The sequence below is a fragment of the Xiphophorus maculatus genome, chromosome 4, assembly GCF_002775205.1.
Source record: "Xiphophorus maculatus strain JP 163 A chromosome 4, X_maculatus-5.0-male, whole genome shotgun sequence".
Lineage (NCBI taxonomy): Eukaryota > Metazoa > Chordata > Actinopteri > Cyprinodontiformes > Poeciliidae > Xiphophorus > Xiphophorus maculatus.
This window is the reverse complement of record NC_036446.1, coordinates 1,152,495-1,171,813: the sequence shown is the minus strand read 5'-3', so window position 1 is coordinate 1,171,813 and position 19,319 is coordinate 1,152,495. Positions and strand designations below refer to the sequence as shown.

Genomic DNA, 19,319 nt, shown 5'->3' with positions numbered 1-19,319 from the left:
TAGGGCAACTGCTGTTTATGATTGACTAAAGTTGGATTAGCTAACTTTTTATGAAGTATTCCAGTTTTGGTCAAAACTGAAATTCCAATTTCCCAGTTAGAAAAAATCAACTAGCACGAGCCCCGAAGTCAGGTTTTGGGAGTAACTCCGTCTACTAAGACTTGCAAGGCCGACTTTGCGTTTCAAAATGGCCGCTAATGGCATCAACAGCAGAAGATGTGATTGAAATGTTGATTTTATTAAGGCACTCACGTAAGAGAGCGTCTGAAATCAATGCCACCTCTGGCGTCTGCAGCTCTAAACTGTTAGTAGTGTTAGTTTGTGGAAAGTAAAGCTTGAAATTATGTTCATAAGAGGCAAAGTACCATATTTATTTGCGTCGCCATGTTGGAATCCCATAATTGTCTCCCACAACATATTAGGGTCATTGTAGATAGGAAGAAGGAGGCATAAATTTCTTCCAAAAAACAGAATTTATTTAATTAATCTCATAAATGTTTTGCAAAAAACCCTGGAAATGTCTGAGTTTCTAAAGTTCTACACTTCTTCTACGCTCGCGTTCTGACTAAAACCAGGAAGATAGAGACCATAACATCAGTTTAAAGTCCCTCCACTGGCTCCCTGTAGCTCAAAGAATAGACTTTAAAATCCTGTTGTTAGTTTATAAATCACTGAATAGCTCAGCACCACAATACATTAAAGATCTGCTGCTGTTGTATCAACCTTCCAGACCTCTCAGGTTCTGGTTCTGGTTCTGCTCTGCATCCCCAGAACCAGAACCAAACGAGGAGAAGCAGCTTTCAGCATCTATGCACCACAAATTTGGAACAAACTTCCAGAAAACTGTAAAACAGCTGAAACACTGACTTCTTTTAAATCTCAACTAAAAACCCACCTGTTTAGAATTGTATTTGAAATGTAATCAATTACAAATTTATTGATGGAACTTGACTTAATGATTGATTCTATATTACTTTGTGTTTCTGTGTTTGTAATGATGTCAAGCACTTTGAAATGTCTTGCTGCTGAAATGTGCTATACAAATAAAATTTGATTGATTGATTGATTGATTGATTGATTGATTGATTGATTGATTGATTGACTTCTTAGAAGAAGAAAAAAAGAGGGGGAAGGGGAATTTTGATCTTGGAAAAACAAAAATTTGCCAGAAATAAATCTGAAATTTTTAGATAAATTTTCTAGAAAAAAATATGGACATTTTCGAGTTTCAAAAGTCAAGCATTTTTGACTTTTGGCAACTTTCGAAGTTTTTTCTGAAAAATTTCTCAGCTTAATCTCAAAATTTCAGATTTTTTTCTTGCAATTTTTTATTTTATTTTTGGAGCTCAGAAATGTTGTTGTTTTTTCTAGAACATTTCGGAGATTTATCTCAGAAAATATATATTTTTTCTATCTACAGTGGCTCTAATCTACCGTCGTAATTATAACAAATATAACAGACGCTTTAAGAAAAGTAAGTAGAAAACCCAACTTTCCCGAGGCTCACTGAACGCAGCATCGATTCTTGGACGGCAGGGTGTCCTCTTGGCGCCTCTGCTGATCTTTGCAGCCGCTGCGGTGGGTTGAGGGAAGCGGGGGTGAATCCTCTTGGTCCGCCCGCTGATCTTCGGCTCCGCCGCGCAGAGAAGCTGCAGCGGAGCTCAGACTCAAGTTGGAAACTGCAGCGATGCTGAGGACTTTGGTGCCGCTTCAGCACCGACTTGTTCTGGGGAAAACCTTCACCTAGAGGAGCCGCCGCCCGCCGCCGTCAGACCCAACTTTGTTCTGGACCGAACCCGCTGCAGGTAAGCTGGAGAACCAGAACCAGGAGCTTGTTTGGTTGTTTTAACGCGATTTGGACTCATGTTAGAAACAAACCGGGACCAGAACCGGCAGAGTGGAGGCACTTTTAATTTAAGCTGATATTTTTTATGCTTTTTATATGTATACACTTTATTTCTGTTTGTAGCGCTTAAATGAATCAATAATCTTGTAGCAGAGAAATGAATTAATAAAACTAAAAGGCGGTTATTAAAAGTTTGACACATTTCCAGTTTATTGAACGTCCTGCAGCGGTTTGCTCAGAGCGCTCTTATCGGTCCGGTCCGGTCCGGTCCAGTCCCAGTCCGCGCTCATGTTCTGCTGTTTTAAATCAAGCAGCAGGTCAGGCTGATCGCTGCTGCTGTTTCCATCGATGCCCTGAAGCGGGCTCGGTTCTGCCGCCAGCAGGGGGCGCCGCGCAGCAGCACGCAGGTCCACGGCTGCAGGTGATGCCGCCGCCGCCGCCGCCGCCGTCGCTCGGTCTGATGGCCGCATCCAGTTAGCGGAGTAATTTAAGCTGCGGGCTGAGCGCCACGTAGCGCTGCAGCCATGTGTCACCGAGACATTTGTCACAAATGTGGCCTTGCAATAAAAGTAATGCAGCTGCTGATGTTTCCTGAGCTTTTACTTTAATTAAATTGTTTTTAAGAGGATGCGCTGCTGCTGCTGCAGGAATCTGGACCTTTCATTCACTGCATGATTCCTGGTTGGCTTTGAATTATTGCAACAAGTAAATCAGGAAGTTATGACGGAGTAAATTTCCGTCAAAAATTTTAGATTAATCTAAGAAAAAGTTCTAGAAAAAAAAAAAGTCGGAAACTAGTTTAAAAATTTGAACATTTTTCCACTTTGTAAACTTTTTTTCTCAAATATTTTTAGATTAATCTGAAAATTTTTATTTAGGTTTTTCTTGCATAATTTTTACTTTTGCAGCTCAGAAATGTTCTTGTTCAGATTATCGGAAAAATGTACGTATTTTCAAACTCAGAAATTTCCAGGGTTTTTTCTAGAAAATTTCTGAGATTAAACTAAAACATTTTGTGTCTCTTTCTTTTTGACTTATTGGACTCAGAAATTTCCATGTTTTTTCTTGAAAATTTCTGCCATTAATCTCACAATTTCTGAGCTTTTTCTCACGTTTTAAACTTTTGCAGCTCTGTTATTTCCTTGGGGTTTTTTTATAAAAATTTTTAGGTTAATCTCAAAATTTGAGAGTTTTTTTGACAGAAATGTACAGTTTTTTTTCTGTCTATATTTTTGCCTTAACTTTGGGTTGTAAGTGGCTCCTCTGATCGGTTGGTTGTGGTTTGGATCTCTCTGCTGTTTCGGTTCCAATAGTTGATGATAAATCGGTTAAATGTTTGTTTCGTTTTGCATGTCAGAGACTTTGATTTGAATTCTCTCTCAGGTTTGCATTTTAAATTGAGTTTTTGTTTTGCGATGCTCCAATAAACTCTCCACAGATTAAATTCAGCTTTAACTGAGCCCTGAAAAATCCAAATTGGTTAAATGCATCAAAACTGTGAACTCCAGTGTTTCCAGTTTCTACTGAAAACATTTTAAATAAACAAAACAACAAATAAAATAAATTATGAAATCTCTGTAAACAAAGTAGAGACCAAAACACCAAACTGAAGATTTTGAGAGAAAAACGATAAATTATGAAATGGAAATTATTGAGATGTTTTTTTACATTTATTGTGGGATTAATTAATTTATTGCTTATTGTGACAGGCCTATAAATTAGAGATTATAAATTTAAACACTGCACCCACCTTCGGTGTAAGTTCAGCTTTGATGCTAATTTGCACCTCTAGGCATTTAAGGAACGGAACAAACGTTTCAGCCTTGCTGTTTTTCTGCTGATGCTGTTTTTTCTCCAGCTGTAAAACTGAGATAAAATACGAACACTTGCTTATATTTGTGCCACAATCTGTTTATTCCGTCATGTTCTGCTGCGTATTTATTGTTTTGTAGCTGAAAATGAATCGGATGGAGTCAGAATCAGAACCGGCAGGTAGAGTGCTGATCGGTGCGGTTCCTCTGATCTGGTTTGAGCTGCAGACTCTGCCTGACTGGAGAAACGTCGCAGCCAGATATGCAACGTTTAGGCAGGAAGGAGAAAGCGTCTGCTTCACGTTTGAAGTGAAGAAGAAGAAGAAACGATCGATTAAAGGAAGCCGAGGCGTTCTCTGATGTTTTCCAGAAGCTCACCTGTAATGATCCGGGAGCCGCCGCCCTCGTTAGCAGCTCACTTTCATCTCCGATCTTCAGAACCGCGGCCCGGTTGGTTCTGGGTGGCAGTCTGAGAGCCGCACTGGGAGCCCATGGTTCCGGTCTGCTGGACCTTTCCAAACTGGGAATCCTCCGGATCAATACGTGTGATCGGCTGATCAATCAGGGATCGTTTACCCAACCAACAAACCGACACATGAAAACAACCAGAACCAGAACAAACCGGACTCACCTGCGACCCAGCAGCATCTAAACCAAAATCCTGCTGCCATTTTGTTTTTAGAGAGAAAATACTGGTCTGATGGAAATCTATGGAGGACTGACCCTGCCAAAACTGGCAATAATTTTTTAGACACAATATTTATCACGTTATTTACTTCATTTGTTTCTTCATTTATCGCCAGTTTTGGCAGGATCAGTCTTCCATAAGAAGCAGGTGGAAAATAAGTAAATGGCTTGTTAAAGTAAATGACTCATCTGAAAAAAATGCTTATTTTTATCATTTTCAGTGGTATTTAACTTTATCACTAATATCTAATTTTTCATTATAGTTCCTTTTTTATTTCTCATTTATTTTTTTCTTATTTTTCCCAAATAATGTTAAATCAAAAAATATATATTAAATACAGAATATGAAGAGATAAAAGGAAACTAATTTACAAAACACTAAGACTGGGAAAAAATGAAAAATAAATGTGATATATCAGTTATATTAATATGCATTAGTCACGCCGAATAATAAAATAAGTTGGAAAGTTCTTATTTTTTGGATGCAATATTGTTCTCAAGAATTACTTTCTTAAGCCATTTATTTCTACACTTATTGATAATTTTGGCAGGCTCAGTCCTCCGTATAAAGCAGGAAGGACATTGAAAAATTTAGGAAGAATCCAGAAAAAATATAGATGGAAACATCCCAAAAAAAAATCAACTGAATAAAACAAATAAAAGCAAATTGACACACGGAAGAGAAGCAGGAGAAAACCTGAACGAAACCAAACCTGGAAGAGAAACGTGATTATTAATGAGCCGAATATCGAACCAAAGTTTTCTGTTGAACTTCATTAAACGTGTTTGTCTCCTTTTGACCGCAGCTGATTAAGATGCAGGAAATGAAGTGAATCCAGAAGTGGTTTGTGTTTGATGAATTATGGAGCGACTTCAGTCAGGACGGCGTTTTCTCAGGACGAACAGCAACAAAGCAGCGGCTGTGAGATTCGGTGGAGGAGCATTAAGGCCAGCAGCCGGCGGCTCCCGCCGTCGCATTCAGGCTGCGACAAAGAAGAGAGAGAGAAGAAAAGCAACATGAAAGAGATTTAAGTGCTTCTGCTGGGAGGGGCGAGAGAGAGTGCACCGTTTTAAAACCTCCTGAGTTTATCCCTGCAGGCCATGAGGGACAGAAACAGGCGGAGGAGGGGTCGGGTCAGGGTTGTTATAAAGGAGGAAAAGATTTGGGAATTCCCTCCGATCCTGTTCTTGTCTCTAAATCCGATATTTAAATCATTTTTAAACCACCAAAATCTGATATTTAAACCGTTGACTCAATATTTTACCCTCTGAGTTTCAAATCTCCACCTGGATATTTTAATTATTTTAGTTATTTAAATGTCCTGTGAGTAAATATATATTTGCCCATTTATCCAAAACAGCCACAACTTTCCAGATTAATTTCACTTCCTGCTGCGGCGCGAGTTAAATTACCGTAATAACCCGAGATCGGCTGGAAAGCTTTCAGAAACCTTTGGGATTTTTCAGACAGCAAAGTGTCGCCCAATTACTGCAAATTCGGTTCCATCGTCGCCGACACATTCAGTCTGCAAGGGTTAAACCACCAAGATTAACCAACTGCGGATTACCGATATTTATCTGATATTTCAGTGCGATTCTGATCCTGATGGAGCGTCTGAATTTGTCAGGCTCCTTCCTGGGTTTTCTTGCAGGTTTTATCTGATATTTGCGCCTCAGGAGGAAACGAGTCGCCTGGTTCTGATTAATGAGTTCGGTTCGCAGCTCACAGTCCAGTTCATGATTCCTGGTTCCTCTGCCAGCATCAGTTCATGAAGTTTTTCCACCATCGTTAATAACTCAGAGTCTGTGAGCGTGCAGCAGGCGAAGCACACACAGCTGTGTGTCGGGGTGTGTGTGTGTGTGTGTGTGTGTGTGTGTGGGTGTGTGGGTGTGTGTGTGTGTGTGTGTGTAAAACGCAGATTTGAAGATTTGTAATGATTTTGATCTGATAACTTCTATGATTTTCCTCTAAATTACATAGAAATGTTTATAAAATGAAGTTTATTTCGTTTTAATTTATAGTTATGATGTTTGTTATGATCATAAACAGGTGAACTGATTTAAAGTCGGACCAGTAGAAACCTTTGACCAGGTCAAAGGTCAGAGCAGGAAAGACTCAAACAAGTTACCAAACCTAAAAAAGCTCCACCAATATTAAAGAACATTGTGCTGAATAAAAACCTCCACAGTGAGAGTTTAAGATGAAAATCTGCAGAATCATTTCCTCCTGTTTGATCAAAGATGGCCGCCGTGGCTCAGGTTCTGCCGGACCCGGCGCTCAGGTTCTGCCGGACCCGGCGCTCCGTTCAGCTCCTGCTGCCGTCTGAGTGACTTTTGGGCGGATTGAGCTCCCAGGTTATCTGATGGTTTCAAACGTCTCTGTGGATTAAACGGCGTCCAGAGGAACGCCGCGTGACGGTGCCTTCTGGTCGCCTAGCAACCAGCTGGCGCTCCACAAACAAAGTGGGACGAGAATTAGGAGCCAAAGGGGAGGAAATATTTACGCCGTCAGTCTGGGGTTCACATGTTGGTCATTTTTATAAATACTAAAATCTTTTTGACAAATTTTACATTCAGTGAAGAAAACTGGAAATGCATTTTGCTCAATATTTGCAGAAAATAGTTTCTAATCCGAGTAAACAAACATAAGAATCTTTGTTTTTTTACTTTGTTTGTTTCCCTTTAATCACTTTTTCATGTTTCCACTTCTTTCATGTGAATAATTAATAATTTCCCTCTGATGCTACTTAAAAATCTATGCACGTTTTTCTCACTTTTATTCACTATTCAGTAATTATTACATTTATGAGAGAAAACTAAAATTTTTCAGATTCATCTCAGAAATTTTTGAGAAACTTTTTATTTTTTTATTTTTAGCAAATCTAAAAATAAATTTCAACCAAATCTTTGACTTCTAAAACTCAAGAATTGCTATTTTTTAGCTTTTAGAAATTTTCAAATTTTGAGATTTTTTTGCACATTTTTGACTTTATGAATCCAGAACATCTCCAAGTTTTTCTAGAAATTTTCTGATATTAATCTAAAAAATATTCTATAAAAGTTTTGCTTTTTTAAACTCAGGAATGACCTGGTTTGTCTTTTTTTTTTATAAAGTTTTTTTCTCTGAATTTTTGGACTTTAGAAATGAAGAATTTCTGTGTTTTGGTGTAAATGGAGCCTCCTTTGTTTTTCTGGGTCCTGTAATGGCGTCGGACTCTGGATGTTCTGGATGTTCTGGCCGTTCAGTGGAGTCTTGAACTGCTTTGATTGTCGGCCATGATGGTTCAGGTGAGCTGGAGGGGCGGGGCTTAGGAAAGTCTCTGCAGACTTCGACTCTTTTTGTTCTGCAGCTTTTCAGAGTCCAAGGACAAACAGTGAAACAGTTTCCAGCAGGAAATCTGTCATTTCTTCAGGCTGCAGCTTGAAGCTAATCTCCTCATCCTGTTAGCAACCGGCTCAAATCTAAAGCTGCACAAAACCCAGGAAGTTTTTACTCCTTCATGTTCTGGAACAATATGGAGGAACATCCCTCCGTCTGGAGATGAAGATGATGAAGAAGTTGATGATGATGATGATGATGATGATGATGATGATGATGATGAAGTCCAGGACTTTCATCAAAAGCAAGTCTTATATTTAAGAGAAAGTCCAAATTATGAAATGCTGCTGTTTGTAAAGTTACTGTTGAAAATCAACAATAATTTTGGTTATTTAGCGTCTAATAAATTAGAGAACAAAAATATAGGGTTTAATTTTTTAATGTTGTATTTTCACCATGTTATTTATTCATTTATAAATGTTTCAGTTTCTAACCAAATATTTAGTTTATCCACTAAATATTTAGCTCATTTTGCTAGCTTGGAATATTTAGCTACGTCAGAGACAGATATTGTCTCTGGGCTACATATTTAGCTCTGAGCTAACTTAATCAACTAAATATTTAGCTCTGAGCTAACTAAATCAACTAAATATTTAGCTCTGAGCTAACTAAATCAACTAAATATTTAGCTCTGAGCTAACTAAATCAACTAAATATTTAGCTCTGAGCTAACTAAATGAACTAAATATTTAGCTCTGAGCTAACTTAATCAACTAAATATTTAGCTCTGAGCTAACTTAATCAACTAAATATTTAGCTCTAGCTCAGAGATGAATATTTAGCTTAAAGCTAAATGGTTAGTTTATAAACATGATGCTAACTAAATATTTGATGCAAATATTAAGTTTATAACCTAAATAATTAGCTTGCTAAATGAAGATTTAGTTTGAAACTGACATTTACATTTTGTGTGTAATTTTACAAACAGCTTCCCAATCAGATGTTCTTTGACTTTTAGCTTTTAGTAGAAAAATTCTCTGAGTTTTTCAGGAGCTAAATGTTTGCGAACCTGAAACTTGTTGGGTTTAAAATCTGAAACCTCCAGAGAGGCAGCAGGAATGAGAGCCGCCCATATTCATGTTGACTCTTTTCGGTCGGTGGGATTTATTCCTCCTGAGGCTGATTCCCTGTGTGGGGAGGAATCCAGTCTTCTCACCGGATTCACAGGAGATTCTGTCGGCCGGACCGGACCGGATCGGTTCTGACTAAACGTTTCTCTGAACCTCTAATCTGCCGCCGTTTTGGCCGTGGAGATGCAAAACTCCAAATGAACTTTAAGGCTAACTGTGCGCTAACGGTTTCTAATGTTTGGTAATTGTGTTGCTGCCATCTTGGATGAGCAGCTGCTCAGTGTTTGGAGCAAATGAAGGAAAAGTTTCTTTTTGCTCTACAGTCACTTAAATGTTCAAAACATTTCGTCTCATTTTTTCCATTCTGTTGGTTTCTTCTTACTTAAAGGGACAGTATCTTATTTTTTTCAGGCACATGGTGCCATTTTATAGCATAATGCAGGAACTATGTTACATTTAAAATGCTATTTATGTCAAATATGACTTAAAATAAATTTGACTTTGTAATTTAGCACCTTGAAATTGGGCCTCGGTTGCCATGGAGATTAAAAGATTTCTCAAACATGAAAGAATCAAAGCAAAGCAACACTCCAGGAAAAAACTTCATAATTTGATGGAAAGATAAAAAAAGTTAATTTTACATAAATCTGCCCCTGTAACTCACTGAAACTTTTATCCTTTTAAATTTAAAAAAGTAAGAAAGAGACAGTTTCTCCTGTTAATAATTGTAGGATTTATCTGTTTCTGGAGCAGCGGCTGAATGACTGTCGCTTCCTGCAGCGTCTCTGACAGAACCAGGATTTGCAGATTTGAGCATCATGATGCAGAAAGCGGGTTCTGACCCGGCAGTGCGCCTCCGGATTCCCACATACCTCCACATCTGCAGGGTCTCCTTCAGATCAATAATTAGCCGGTTGATCTAAATGACAGGCGCAGCGCTGTGTGTGTGACTTTTTACAAATAGTGCTGATATGTGTTCCTGCGTGCGCCGGGTCGACCCGGGGGAGCCGCGCTGCCGACGCGCAGCCTCCCGGTTTCACTGGGCTAACCGGCGGTCGATGAGCGCAGAGGAGCCTCTGATTAAAGAACTCATCGATATCTGCAGATTAGAAGAAGACACGCAGAATCAACACCTGAAAACCCTCTCTGAGTGTTTTTACAGCCAAATGAGGATTTTTCTGTTTAATCATCAGCTGATTAGTTGGATCAGAGGCTGAAGGGAAAAACATGGAAGCTGCAGTTTTCCAAAATAAAGGTCTGCAGTAGATCACCATCACAGATGAGAACTCTGAAAAATTTACTTGAAGTTTTATTTTCTTTAGTTTTTGTTCCTCCGTAGTGAGAAGGTTGATTTATTAGTTGATTTATTGTTGGTAATTTGTTTGTTAGATCTGAATCTGAAGTGTTGGGTTTCCATAACATGCAATAAAACAGTAATAATAATAATAATAATAATAATAATTAGGACCGGGACTTTAGCCCGTTAATTTGGATTAATTGATGACATACATATTAACTCATTACAAACTGAATTAACTACACATTTTTTGTCTTTACTTAGAAAAGTCCCGAGCCGGAACCTTTGTATTTGCGTGTTTCTGGTAAGTCCACAAATTTGATGCACAACCGCTAACAACAGCGACGGACGGCTCAGTGGGTTTTAATTTCTGCTTCTGAACGATCTGATTGGACGCTGCGAAAGGCTACTGTTGTGTTCAGGTTGTGCTAAAAGCAGTTAGCCTGTCAGCAAAGCTACGCTAGCCTAAAATAGCATCTCAGTGCTAACAGGTAGCAGCTAACGCTAATGTCGACGTCCTCAGTCCACATTTCTCCATGAATGATCGGAGGTAGACCAGCCACCGATTTCTCTGGTCGATAAACGATAATATTGTTTTTAGACTTTTTAAATTATGAAATATCTGTAAACAAACTGTCCTTCACCAGACTGAAGACTTTATCGTCCAGTTTTTGGTAGAAGGAGAAAAATAATAAGTCATGCAAATGGAAATAGTTGAGCTTGTTTTATTGATTTATTGCTTATTGATAGGCCTGATCAGCTCCTGAAACCCTGGAGGAACCAGCGACAGATTAAAAACTATAAATCTATCTGTTGTTGAGCTCTCATCTTGATTTATTCAATCATTTGTCAGCAGAAAATGTTTTAGAATTGAAAACATTGCAGACTGTTAATAATAATCCCAATAACATTAAAGCTGTTTTTCTGCAGCCTTTCTGTAAAACATGATGTCTGAATTTAGACTCGCTGAGATCAAACCTGGAACATTAAATCAGAACCTGTGCCGGTCCGGCCCGTTCTGCACTAATCGGCAGTAAATTGGGTCGGATTCCCGCCTGATCAGCAGCAGTTTGGCTGATCGATGCAGAGCGACGGTCGGTTCTGACAGGCGCCGGTCGTGAATCACGCTGACATCACAGCCGGAGCGGCTTGCATCAGGCCCGCTCGTCTCTCTGGGCGCCGGTTCCGGTCGGAATAATAATAACAAATAAAAGGCAGCAGAACCTGCGTTGACTCGGATTTCATCAGTTGTCAGCTTTGTGAGCCGTGGCGCCGTTTTGTTGTGGAGATCCGCCGGTTCTGATCCGGTTCAGCTCCAGTTCGGGTCGGGTTCAGTTTCTGTCGTTAGGAAGTTTTATAATGTAGAAAAAGACACAATATGAGAATAAATTTGTAATTTCATCAGTCAGTTTGTTTTTATAGTTCAGCAACAAGACAGTTCAAAGTTCACGTCATGAAAACAAAGTTATAGAAACACAAACTGTTGTCAGGTTTCTTCATTACACAGATTAATGATTATCAATCATTGATCAGATTGTTGATTCATTTTTCAAAATCAACTCTAACCAGCTCTGTTTTTGTCTGGACAGGGTTTCGGCTGTTTTTCGGTTTTCTGGAAGTTTGTTCCAGATTCGTGGTGCATAGAAGCTGAATGCTGCTTCTCCACGTTTGGTTCTGGATGCAGAACCAGAACCAGCAGGTTGATCCAACAGCAGCAGATCTTTAATCCGTTCCGGGATTCATAAACTACCAGCTGAAGTTTAAAGTCTATTCTCTGAAAACTGGATGGTGTAGAACCGGGTGGTGTAGAACCGGATGGTGTCTCTATCCTCCTGGTTCTAGTCAGAACTCCAGCAGCAGCGTTCTGGACCGTTGGGTTGTCAATCATACCTGTGAAGATGCTGCTGCAGGAATCAAAGCCACTAAAGAGAAACTAAAGCCTGGATGAGTTTCTCTGATCTGAGACTTTAGTCTCTGATCCTGGAAATGTTCTGCAGCTGCTAGAAGATCCACAGTGGAACCGGCTTTATGTGGCTCTGAGGTCAGAGGTCATCCTGATCTCTAGTTTCCAGCTGGAAGAACTCAAGCTGATCTAGATCTATAACTCTAGATTGTTCTTCTTTAGGTCCAAAGATAATAACTTCAGTTTATTATAGTTAGGGAAAATTATGACACACGATACAAAAAATGTGACAATATGATAATTTAGTTGTAATTCAAGAAAAAATCTAGAAAATATGAGTCACAATATTATGAGAAAAAAATCATAATTATGCAAATAAAAAATCAAAATAAATCAGGAAAAAAACGTCAGAATATGAGGAAGAGTCAGATTTCTGAAAGACCGCTTTGTCTGACGGTTCTGATCCAGTTCTGATCTGGTTCTGTTTCCTTGATCTGTTTCTGCAAAAATATTCAAACTGGTCCAGCTCCAGTTCTGATCCGGTTCTGATCCATTGGTTCAGTCGTCAGACTCGCTGATCGATCTCGTTCCAGTTTGTTTATTAATTAACTCTGCGAGAGGCCGTGAGTTTTTACAGCGCGGCATCGAACCGGCGGGCTGGTGGTCTGCAGAAGCGGGTCAGCTGCTGCTGCGGGTTGTTGCTCTAATCAGGATCTAACGGTGGCAGGAAGTGGAGTTAGTGCTGAGTGCTGGCAGCAGGTCGGACTTAACAAAGAGCAGCGTAAATAATCAGAAACTTCTCCAACAATCCCAGTAATCGCTCCAACCTGTGAAGCTCCTTCAGAGCTGCTTCCCTCCTGCAGGCTGCACTTTGTCTTCTTAATTTCTGTGCAGCGCTCCTGCTGAGTCCGAACGCCTGACATTTAATAAAACAAGCCGCTGAAAGCTGCAAAAGCGTGGCGCCTTTTTACTTCAGTCCTACAGAGAACAGGCGGTAATCACGGCACATTGTGTCGGCGCACAAAGTGCACGTCAGGTTTTGTTCGTTTGAGTGTTAATTCAGGTCCTGAAGTTCGGATTGGGCTCAGAAAACCTCATTTAGTGTTGGAAACAGCAGAAAGCAGGAATAAAAATAGCAGATGAGTCTGGGTGATAATAAAGGAAGGTGTGACCAGATGGAGGATATTAAAGGTCTCAGAGACATGAATTCATAATGCAACACAAACTTCTTCCTCCAGCAGGAAGAGAACAGAACAAATATTTTATAGTTTTCTGATAATGATCAGGTCCGGATCAGAGAAACGTTCCCTCTCTGAAGGACGCGTTCGTAGAGCAGCGGGAACGTTTCTACGTTTCCTGTTTTCTAGAGAAACAGGAAACAGAAACCAAACAACAAAAATCACTAAATATATTCATCACTTTTCCAGCAGTAGATCTGAACAAAATGATGCACAAGTTAAATGCAAACAACTTTAAAAGTGTTAAAAAGGCAATAAAACAATAAAAACGTGTAAAATAAACAGTTTGGGTTCAAATAAAAGTCTTTTTATTTAAAACATCCAGTTTCTGATTGAGTTTCATGTTTAAAGGCAGATTTTCCCAACAGCCTGGAGTTTCTGCTGATTTCACCCATAAAAATATCACAACATGAAAATAAAAAGGAAAAACATAAAAACATTTCGCATGAGGAAACCATAACCCTTCACATTAAAACTGAAAATAAATTCAACATGTTGGAAAACAAAACATTTTTCATCTTTCACATTTTATTAAAAGATCATTTTCATGACATTTTTTCATTTTATTTTATTTATGCATATTAATAAAATAAACCACATGAATTACATGTTTCACATGGTACTACAAAAAGTTTCACATTTCAACAGATTCACTTTTTCACATGTGATTTGAAGGATTCCCACATTTCATATGTTACCATTTCAACATTAATAACTTATTATATGATACATTTTCCCACAGGAAGGCTTCCCTTCAAAATAAAATCTATATTTCACATGTAAGATTTTTGCATATTAAATACGAAGAAAAATTTACAAATCTGTATTAGAGGCACAAATTTCACATGTGAATCGGATAAAAGGTTGAAGATGCGTGTCTCATGTGAAATTCTAAAATCTTCTGCATATTAAATACATAATAAAATGAATAAATCTATATTTTACAGCTCAGTATTAAAGCAGATGGGATGAAAGTTTTGTACTTTTGGAGATCAAAATGTTTTTGCAGGAAGAATCTGAGCAGAGGCTCCTGGAAGAAAGGAAACTAGGATGATTGGAACAGATTGTGGTTCTGTTTTAGAGTGTAGATGTGTCAGAGCTGCAGAGAAACATCAAACTGAGCCGAACACCAGAATCACAGAATCCCGTCCAGGTTGGATGAAAACAGAAACCTTCAGGCTGCAGGTCGAGGCTCAGGGATTCGTCTTCATCCGGCTGAATGAGGCGTTTGGAGCGTCGCCATGCGAAATAAAACCACGCAGCTTTGTTTCGTCTCCATGGAAACGGACGCATCAGAGCCGCTGCTCCTTGCAGATGTTTTCCAACTGGAGCATGAATGATGGAAAGTTCTCCAGCAGCTGCCGGTTTGCTGGGGAGGTTTTCCTGCAGCAGAACATTCAGCCGGCTGCGGCTCTGTGCTGCAGCCATTTGTGGGATTGGTTCTGCTGTTGTGCAACATGTTTACATGGAGATGGAAGCTTTTCAGCCGGGAAGAACTGCTTCCTCAGCGCTCTCCTTTGGAGCGTGTTCCTCCTCAACAGCCTTTCACTGCTTTGTCTCTGACTCCGGCCGAGGAGGCTTTGTTTCCTTCACCGTACATTAGCCTGGATGACCGCAGGCCGCTTCCTCCCCCAGGGAAGACCGCACTGTTGTGTCTGGAGACGGAGTAGAAACTGAACATTCGATTAAAGGCAAAGAAAACATTTCCTGACATGAAGCTTCACAAACAGAGGCAGAAGTTAAACACCGTCTGCTGCTGCCTTTTCCTGCCTTTCATCCAGTTTTCTGCAGCAGAAATGTCTGAACCTCGTTGTTGGTGCTGAATCGAACCGTCAGCGGAGGACCTGATGGTTTTCAGGGTGTTTTCCTCCTGAGGGTCCGGCAGACTCACTCCGATCAGAACCAGAACTTCAACATTTCTTCCATTTCAGCTGCTGTAGTTCTCTTCCTCTCTGCTCTGAGTCAAACCAACCAATGTGAACAGAGACCACTCTAAAAGCAGGAAGTGGACTACAGTGCAGGGCATTCTGGGTAAATTCAACGAAAGCTAACGTGTTAGCCTAGCGCTAGCAGCAGAAATGGCTCCTGGTCTTCAGCCAAAGACTAAAGAGAAATCCTCCAGCTCTAAAATCTGACACCTCCATCTTGTTTCCATCTGGTGAAGAAGGAAGTTGCTCTCAGCGTCTTCAGAGGTTTTTGTGTCGTTTCCTTCAGTGGTTCTTGGTGCAGCGCCCCCACAGGCCAGGAGGGGAACAGGTTGGTTTGGGTCAGAACCACAGCAGCTGGAGGTGGAGCAGATGGTGAAGTTTTTATCTTTGTTTAAACCGAGTCCAATTTGAAAACGGCTCTCTGTATTATTTTCTTTATTTTCTTTCTAGTATTTAGTTTATTGACTTTAAATATTTAAAAGCAAAAACAAAAGCTGGATGAATCAGAGGGTAAATCCTGCATCATGTCGGGTAATAAAGCCTGATGCCTAATGGTCCTGCAAACTGTATCGGCTTCCTGATGTCGTCCTGCCCGGTTCCGACCCGGTTCCAGGTTCTGATGCAGAGCGTTGTTCTTTCTGATTGATTTTAATTCACTTCTCTGTAGATTCTCCAGAGGAGTAAAATAAGCCTTCAGTTGCATCATCTGTTGTAAATCTGCTGTTTCCCACCAGGATTTTTCCCTCCTTCTGTTGTTTTGGTTTTCTAAGATTATTTGAGGTTTTTCCGGTTCTGCTGCATCCCGGTTGTGACGTCTGGCTTCATGTTTCCTCCTGCAGGAGTCGACCGAGTTTCTGCTTAAAGCCCCGCGGCTCATTACAGGTTCAGCAGCGGATCGGAGAAAGTTTTCATTTCGGACTTTATGTGGCCTGTGGAGATTTCTTGGCTGTTGTGTGGCCTGCTTAGCAAGTTTAATAAGAGCTAATATTTGAAAACCATTTGCAGTGAGATGCAAGGAGCCACGGATCAATAAAGGCAGCGTGTCTTAAAGATAGAGGGGACTGAAGGAATCCATTTATCGAGCCGCTCCACGGCGTCGATAGCATCCTTCCATCCTCAGCTCCTCCGTCCAGAGGCGGCCATTGATCAGCTGGATGAAGACTGAACGGCCGGATTAGGGTGATTTCACAGCTTGGTGCTCTGCCAGGCCGACAGCAGCTCTTAAAGGCACAGCGCAGGAAAAAAGGTCAGCGCGTTCAGACGCCATGAGGGGGACTGGTGGGACTGGTTGAACTGGTTGGACTGGCTGGACTGGTTGGACTGGTTGGACTGGTGGGACTGATTGGACTGGTGGAACTGGTTGGACTGGTGGGACTGGTGGGACTGGTGGAACTGGTTCTCCCAATCATAAAACTAATCTGACCAGAGCTCAGCGTTCCAAACATGTTGTCATGGTAGAGCTGATATAACCAGCATCTTGTTGCCATGGAGATCTGATCTTTCCTGTTTTGAAGAGCGGCTGATAGAAGAGGAGCGTTGGGGCGTTTAGCCAGGAAGACGTCGTTCACTAACTAACTTCCTGGTTTCAGCCTCGGATCAGAAACGTTTCGGTCGTATTTAAAGACGATCCGTTTCTTTCCAGTGATGCAGATAAATCAGGAAGTTAAATTTCTCTCCAACAGGAAGTGGAGTGGTAGTTTGGTGGGCGTGTCTGAACAGGAGCAGGACGTTCAGGAGGGAAACGGAGTTTCTGCCTGGGCACGCCGCAGGATGATGGACTCGTCTGTAAACTCGTTTCCTGACAGGCGACAGGCGACTGCTGCTGCTCTCGTTTATATCTGCAGCTTGAAACTGGTGAAAAATGAAAAACAAACCTTCCAGGAAAGTTGTGGAGTTTGAGATTATTCATGTAGAGGCAAAAAAAGACCCAGAAAAACAGAAAATCTGCTGAAGATCTTTGATGGAAATCAGTTTGTGGTGCAGCAGAGAGTATGAAGAAAGTTCCTGAGGAAAAAATAGAAATATTTCTGCAGAAGTCTTTAAAATAAATAAAGACAACCAGAAACTTTGTCTGTTAAAATGTGAAATAATCTGCAGATTAATCAGTTATTGATTCTGTCTGCGGTCAGCTGGACGCCATGTTGGACGTTCTGCTTTCTCTCAGTTTGTTGTTTTTATTTTATTTTGGTTAAATATTAAATTAATTAGTCAGAAACTGACCGTCCAGAACCGTTTTACTGGATGGATGAATAAATGATATGAAGTCAATGATTGATTAATGTGTTCATGGTCAGAAGTTTACATACTGTACAGCAGTTCTGGAGTTCTGGTCCGGTTCTGTCGGTTGTTTTCCTGAAGCCGCTCTGCACTGCAAAACATCCAATTAATCCAGGTGTTTTTTTTATTATCTAGTTTCTGGTTCAAATATTTTATTTCAATTTAATAAAGGCAATTCAGCAGAAAATAGAAGTTTAATTCAAGGCGGTAATTCTTTAAAATTGATGAAAAGTCTCAGTTCCACTAACAGATTGTTTCATTTATAACAGAATTTTTTCCACGTTAGAAGTTAAATAATCTTCCAGTCGAACTAAAACTTTTTAAAATCAATATTAAGGAATTATTGAGTTAAATAAAGCTCCACTTTTTGTTACTTTTAGGTTAATTTGGTCTCATTTCAGATAGACTCACATATTTACACTTAAAAACTAGAAATACTTGGTCATATTTAGTGTTTTTGCAGTGTGGGGCATCGGACCCGTTTGGACCTGAGCTGTAACTTCCTGACTGAAGTTTGGTTCCGATGATTTCTCCTCATGATTCCATCTGTGTCCAGAAGCGCACCGGCTCCTCCTGCAGCCCCGCAGCATGATGCTGCCAGCACCATGCCTCAGATTGGATGCTGATAGTCAGGACATGTCTCCAGAAATTACCTATAATCTGTTTTTTATACAAAGTATAAAGAAACTGAAACTACAACTAAGAAAAACTTAATATTTAGTAACTACTAAAAACTAGCAAACACACTGTAAAAACTAATTAAACATAAGGCAAAATATGAAAAACCCAGAACCATTAGAACCAAAGTAAAATCTCCATGTCCTCTTTAGTATCTGCAGTGAGATTTGGAGTTGCTCTCCTTTACTTTGACTGGACCACAGTGCAGCAGCTGCCCCTGGAGCGTCGATGAGATTGAGCGGTCTCTGTCAGCGCGCTGTCGCTCTCCATCAGCGCCGCGCCGCGTCGCTCGCTGGGGAGCGTTCAGGTCGATGGAGTCGCATATTAAAGGTCCGCCGCAGAACCGCCAGCCGGGACCGGTTCTGTCCTGAAGCGCCGCTGGAGGTCGTGACCTCTGCTGTTTCATTACAGCCTGCGGGACGCTCTGGCCATTTCCTGTGATAAAGCTGATTTTTTTCAGTGTGAGTTAAAGTGCTGCTGACTTTTGCCTTTACCTGTTTACATCAGATTCTTCCTCTATGAAGGTTTTCTGACCAGGAAGAAACAGGAAGACGATCCGGTTCTTCTTCTTCTCTTTCTAAAACAGACTTTGCTACATTCAGAGCTAACGGGACCTTCTGGTTTTTACACACTGCTGATATCTAGAGAGACATTTATTACAAAACTATTGTCAAAAATGAAATTTTGAAAAACTTCTCAATCAAAAATATGTTTTGAGAGTATTTTCATCTAAAGTTAGTTTGCCATTTTTTCTGATTTTATATTTTCAAATGATCTTTTAAGATTTTTAATTTTCCAATTTTGTTTCAAATGATTCTTTTTAGGATTTTATTTTTCAAATTATTTTGTCAGATTTTATATTTCCATTTTTTGATTTACGTTTTCAAACTTAATTTTTTCTAATTTTATTTTTCCACGGATAAATTCTTTTAACCATAAAAAGTCAAATTTAAAGACAATTTAAGAGTCAAAATCTGAAAGAAGAGTGTTTTGAAGAAAAATCTAGTAAATGATGTGAGTTTACTCTAAATATGTTGAATCGTGTCCCAGGTCCCGCAGGCGCTAAGTGGACGCCTATCTGGGCCCAGACCTCCAGCAGGGATCCGGTTTGACCGACAATAATCTGGTTTTTATTGACTTCCTGTCGCTCTGTGTTGCTGCTTATGAAAAGCAGCAGCAGAAACGAGTTTTTATTTCTCCATTTA

General features: G+C 40.1%; 1 protein-coding gene across 4 annotated transcripts in view; it reads left to right on the top strand.

Annotated features, from left to right (window-relative positions):
• The first annotated feature begins 1,632 nt into the window (after positions 1 to 1,632).
• The window catches only part of LOC102223573 (multiple epidermal growth factor-like domains protein 11), a 94,539-nt gene continuing 76,852 nt past the window's right edge, over positions 1,633 to 19,319 (top strand). Inside the window, exon 1 of one of the 4 annotated variants that reach the window (XM_023332163.1) lies at positions 1,633 to 1,805. The gene's annotated coding sequence lies outside the window, so the exon portion shown is untranslated. The remainder of the gene's footprint in view (positions 1,806 to 19,319) is intronic. The other 3 variants (XM_023332160.1, XM_023332161.1, XM_023332162.1) reach the window with 3 other exon arrangements.